Here is a 6222-nt window from a genome sequence, read left to right on the forward strand (position 1 = left end):
ATGCGCTACCACGCCCGGCTGATTTTTGATTTATTGTAGAGATGAGGTCTCGCCAAGTGGGTTCAGGCAATCCACTCACCTCAGCCTCCCAAAGCGCAGGATTACAGGCTGAGCCACCGAGCCTGGCTGAGTAAACATTTTTTAAAGTGTTGTACAACTAAACTCCAAATGCCCAGCAACGCATTTCTTACCCATGAGCATATCCCCCACTGAACGGTGTTCATCTTATTTGCATCACTAAGAACAGATATGCAGAAAAGTGTGCCAAGTACAGGTGTCTGCCCCAGTTCGGCCTGAACTGACATATATTCCAAATGACTAAAACATCAACTAAGCGGTCTCACAGCATGATGTTAGTACTTAGTCACAGCCTTTTCCTTTCCATTTAGGATAGAGCAGGTAGACCGGGCTTGGTGGCTCAGCCTGTAATCCCAGCACTTTGGGAGGCCAAGGCGAGAGGATTGCCTGAGCGCGGGGGTTCAAGACCCACCCGGGCAACTTGGTGAGACCTCGTCTCTATAATAAATCAAAAACTAGCCAGGCATGGTAGCGCACATCTGTTGTTCCAGCTACTTGGAAGGCTGAGGCGGAAGGATCACCGGAGTCCAGCAGGTCAAGGCTGTGGTGATCAGGAGCGGCCACTGCACTCCAGCCTGGGCGACAGAGTGAGACTCTGACTCAAAAAAAAAAAAATGGATAGAGCAGGTTGCTCAGATCCTGGCCAGGGACTCAGTGTCAACATGTCAAGACTAACCACTTCACTCTATTGAAGGATATTTACTAAGTCCCATCAAGGACTCAGGCAGCCTCTTGAGAGGACTGCACAGATCACCTGAAGGCCATCCTAGTATGGGTTTTAAGGGATAAATAAGAGTTTGCCTGGAAAATAGATTAGAAACACACTCCAAGTCAGGCACGGTGGCTCATACCTGTAATCCCAGCACTTTGGGAGGTGGAGGTGAGAGGATAGCCTGAGCCTAGGGGTTTAAGATCAGCCTGGGCAACTTGGTGAGACCTCATCTGTACAAAAATCAAAAACAAAATTACCTTGATGTGGTGGCGATCGCCTGTGGTTCCAGCTTCTTGGAACCCTAGACAGAAAGATCACCTGAGCCCAGCAGGTCAAGGCTGCGGTGGCTGTGAGCCTGCCACTCTACTCCAGCCTGGGTGACAGTGAGACTATGACTCAAAAGAAAAGAAAGAAATACATTCCAGGTTTCTAAAATAAGAGGTAGCAGAAATACAATGTCTAAAAAAACAAACAAACTCATACTTTCCCGCAAAGCTGTTTCTCCTCTCATCTATATCTGCTCTCCTACATCCCATGTGATGGCCAAACACCACCCAGAAGCCATGTGATAGGCTCTTCCCTGGCCATCCCCAGCTGATCACGGGACCTCAGCATCTCTTCCAGGCCTCACCTCTTCCCCATCCTGTTGTCCTCAGTTCGGTCCTCACTGTCCCCACTGTGTCCTCTTAATTTACAGAGCTCAGAGGAATCCTTCTAAGAAAGAATCTGACTGAGCCACACCTATTTCCAAAGACTAAGCAGCTCTCATCCCCTACAGCAGACAGAACACAACACACATTGGTCGAAAGAGTTGCAGACTGCATTCTGGAGGTCATGGAAAGACTGTGAATGGGATCATTCTGGTGTCTGAAGGCAGGACAGACACGGGATACAGAGGAGGCAAGACTGGAAACCACAGGCTGCAGAGGCAGAGAATGCAGAAGAAAGATATAGTGGCTTGGACACCCAAGGTTTTCAGGTGTAAACACTGGGTAGACAGCAGTGTCACTAACCAATTTATGGTTGCAGGAGGGAAAGTCAATTTAGGAGTAGAGGGTGGAAGCTAAGTCAGCGTGGCTTGAGTAGAATGAGTATGATGAGAAAGAGGAGAGTACTCAGGAGAAGATGGAGCTCAGGAAAGAGGTTGGCAAAGGGCTCAGTTACACCATCTACCAATCAGAAACATAATCTTTTATCTCTGGAACCTAGTAAAACTCTGTGCAGTAAACACTGCCATAGTCAACTAATGATGCCACAAGCAAGGCTAGTTGTTTCCCATCTGGATGTTCAGGACTGACTTTCCAGATATGTACACCTGCCCACAGGACAAAGAGAATGGGTCAGGATAGCTCACTGCCTGGAGTGGGGGAGAGTTATTGTGAGCAAACACTTCATAGAAAAAACTGTCCTACAACAAGGTCCCTTTTGGGACTTCTGGTTGGTTTCCCACGTGATGAGCCTGGGGTCACTTAACGACAAGTAAGAAGCTGAACAAACTGAAACATTCACAACTCTTCTTGGATCTCTAAAATCAAGGAGGGCATAGGGCAAACCCTTCCTCCAGGACTGTTGAGATAGAAGTAACACAAGAACAGAAAACTAAATACCACATGTTCTCACTTGTAAGTGGGAGCTAAGCTAAGAGTCTGCAAAGGCATAGAGAATGCCATAATGGCATCAAAGACTCAGAAGTGGGAAAGAGATGAAAAACACCTATCAGGTACAATGTGAACAGGTGGGGGTGACAGGTACACTTAAAGTCCAGACTTCTTCACTATGTAATACATCCATGTAATCAAACACCATTTGTACCCCTAGAGCTATTGAAATAAATTTTTTTTTAAAAAACTATAATTAATATCCTAAGGGCTCTAATGGATAAAGTAGATAGTATACAAGAACAGACAGGCAATGTTAAGCAGAAAGATGCAAAGTCTAAGAAAGAACTGAAAAGCAAAGGTAGAGGTCAGAAACACTGCAACATAAATGAAGGAAGCCTTTGATAGGCTCATTAGCAGACAGTACACAGCTAAGGAAACAAGAACTGTGGGACAACTACAAAAGGTGTAACACTCATGAAATGAGAATTTCAGAAAGAGAAGAGAGAGAGGAACAGAGGAAATATTTGAAACAATGATGACTTAGAACTTCTCCAAATCTTTTCAGACACCAAACCACAGATCCAGGAAGCTCAGAAAACACTGATGGAATAAATGCCAAAACACACACCTTATATAAGGTTGTATGTAAGTAAAATAAATAGCAGCAACAATACAAGGGATGGGAGGCGAGGATTCAGATTATTTTGTTATTATAAAGTACTCAACTCTACCTGGAAAGTGGTATAGCATTATTTAAAGAGTACTTAGATTGGCCATAAATGTGTATCATATTCAAACTGCAGAAAATACAGATGAAGAAAGAATACTGAAAGAATCTGGTGAGAAAAAAATACCTTATCTATTGAGGAGCAAAGATAGGACTTACATCCAGTTTTTCAGATACCATGCAAGCAAGAAGAATGCAATTAAACATTTAAAGTGCTGAAAGGAAAAAAAAAAAAGCACCAGCATAGTCTACAAATTTATCCTTCCAAAGTGAAGAAGAACTAAAGACTTTCAGACAAACCAAAATTCAGGAATTTGTTTGCAGTAGATGTGCCTGGAAAGAAATATTGGCGGGGCATGGCAGCTCAGGCCTATAATCCCAGCACTTTGGGAGGGCGAAGTAAGAGGGTTGCCTGAGTCCACAGGTTTGAGAACAGCCTGGGCAACTTGGCAAGACCTCATCTCTACAATAAATCAAAAAAATAGCAGGGTGTGGTAGCATGTGCCTGTAATTCCAGCTACTTGGAAGGCTAAGGTGGAAAGATCGCCTAAGCCCAGCAGGTCGAGGCTGCAGTGGCCATGAGTGTGCCACTGCATTCCAGCCTGGGTGACAGAGTGAGACTCCAACTCAAAAAAAAAAACAAAGAAATATTAAAAGAAGTTCAGCAGAGGAAGGAAAATGAGGTATGTCAAAAATTTGGATCTACATAACAAAGGAAGAGCAAAGAAGGACATAGAAAATTTCATTTTTCTTATTATTACTTGATCTAACACACAGCAGTTTATTTAAGATGATAATAACAATGTATTCAATTGTGTATACTGATGTACATATGGTAAATGGGTGTGTGTGCACATGTACAGTCAGCATTCCTTAACTGCAGGTTCCGCAGGTTCCACATCTGTAGATTTAAACCAGCACCAGATCAAAAAATTTGAAAAAATGATAAAAAATAACAACACAACAATAAAAAACACAAATAAAAATCACTATAGTATAACAGTTATGTACCATTTACTTTGTATTAGGCAATACAAGCTATCTAGAGATTATTTAAAGCACATGGAAGGACATGCATAGGTTATATGCAAATACTACACCATGTTATATAAGGGACTTAGCATCTGCAGATTTTGGTATCTAAGGGGGTCCTGGAAAAAAATAAACACTAAGAGACAACTGTATATATGCTTATATAGGTTGTATATAAGTAAAATAAATGACAGCAACAATACAAGGGATGGAAGGCAAGGATTCAGATTATTCTGTTACTATAAGGTATTCACTCTTATCTGGAAAGTGGTATAGCATTATTTAAAAGAGTATTTATACTGGCCATAAATGTATATTGCAAATCCTATGACAATCACTAAGAAATGTCAAAAATGAGCCATATCCAATAGGAAAATTGATTCATATAAAATGTTCAACTAAAAACCACAAAAGGATTGAGGGAAACAGCTAGGGGAGGGAAGGGCATTCCTCATCAACAAGGATACCTGCATAATCAATGTGTGTATACCTAACCCTGAATTGTACCCCACATCTTTGTAATAAATAAATAAATAAATACCTTTAATGTTTAAAAAAAAAAAAACCACAAAAAGCAGAAAAAGAATGGAAGACAAAAACAGAACAAAGAACAAGAGTAACAAACAGAAAACAGTAACAAATATGGTAAATATTAACCCAACTATATCAATAATCACTTTGAACATCAACAGCTAAGTGCACCAATAACAAGACAGAGATCACCAAAAGGGACCAAAAAAAAAAAAAAAATCTACAAGAAACCCACTTTAAAGATAAAGACACATATAGATTAAGTGGATAAAGAAAAATAAACTACACTAGCACTAATCAAAAGAAAGCAAAAGTAGTTATATTAATTTCAGACACAGCCAACTTCAAAGTAAGTAGAGTTGTCAGAAATAAAGAAGGGTATTACATAATAACAAAGAGGTGAATTTAATGTCTTTAAGGGAAAGCATAACAATACTCAACGTGTGTGTGCGCACATGCGCACATGTGTGCGCCCAATAAGAGCATCAAACTATGTAAGGCAAAAACTAATAGAAATGTAAGGAAAAATAGATGAATCCAATATTATAGTGGAGACTGCAATACCCTCTAACAGAAATGGACAGATCTAGCAGGCAGATAATCAGGAAGGTCACTCAATCACACCGTCAATCAACTGTATATAATGGACATCTACAGACTACTGTATCCAACAACAGGAGAATATGTGTTCTTATCAAGCTTGCATAAAATATTCATCAAGATAGACCACACTCTGGGCCATAAAAAATATCTTAACAAATTTAAAAGAATGGAAATTATACATCTGCTCTTAGATCACAATGGAATTAAACTACAAATCAGTAACAGAAAAATAATTTGAAAATTCTGTAATTCATGGAGATTAAATAGACTTCTACATAACACTCGAATCAAAGAACAAATTTCAAGGGAAATTTGAAAACATTTTGAACTAAATTGAAATAAAAATAAACTTATCAAAATTTTTGAAATGTGGCAAAAGTAGTGCTTTGAGGGAAATGTATAGCAACAGAGCATATATTAGAAAAGAAGAAAGTTCTAAAATTTATCAACTAAGTTTTCACCTTAGAAAACTAGAAAAATAAGATCAAATTAAATATAAAGTAAGCAGAAGAAAATAAATAGAGTAGAAATCAATAAAATTGAAAACGGGAAATTAATACAGAAAATCAATGAAATCAAAAGCTGTGTTTTAAAAAATATATCAATAAATCAATAAACCTCTGGTCAAGCCAACTAAGGAAAAACAGAGAGTGGACTCAAATTACTAGTATCAGAAATGAAAAAGAGGGCATCACTACAGATCCCATCTTCATTAAAAGGATAATCAAGGAATACTATGAACAATTATTTGCTCATATATTTGATAACCTAGACGAAATATACCAATTGCCTGAAAGACACAGCTGGCAACACTCACACTAGAAGAAAAAGAAAATCTGAATAGGTCTATATCTATTTAAAGAAATTGAATAGCAACCTGGCGAGACCTCATCTCTACAATAAATCAAAAATTAGCCGGGTGTGGTAGTGCACGCCTG

At 39.3% G+C, this 6222-nt stretch overlaps 1 protein-coding gene across 1 annotated transcript in view; it reads right to left on the reverse strand.

The window, feature by feature from the left end:
* The window catches only part of WDR60 (WD repeat domain 60), a 119712-nt gene that overhangs the window by 71856 nt on the left and 41634 nt on the right, over nt 1-6222 (reverse strand). The gene's annotated exons all lie outside the window — the stretch shown is intronic.

Source organism: Carlito syrichta, unplaced genomic scaffold, assembly GCF_000164805.1.
Source record: "Carlito syrichta isolate Samal-C Ts95f unplaced genomic scaffold, Tarsius_syrichta-2.0.1 Scaffold309314, whole genome shotgun sequence".
NCBI lineage: Eukaryota > Metazoa > Chordata > Mammalia > Primates > Tarsiidae > Carlito > Carlito syrichta.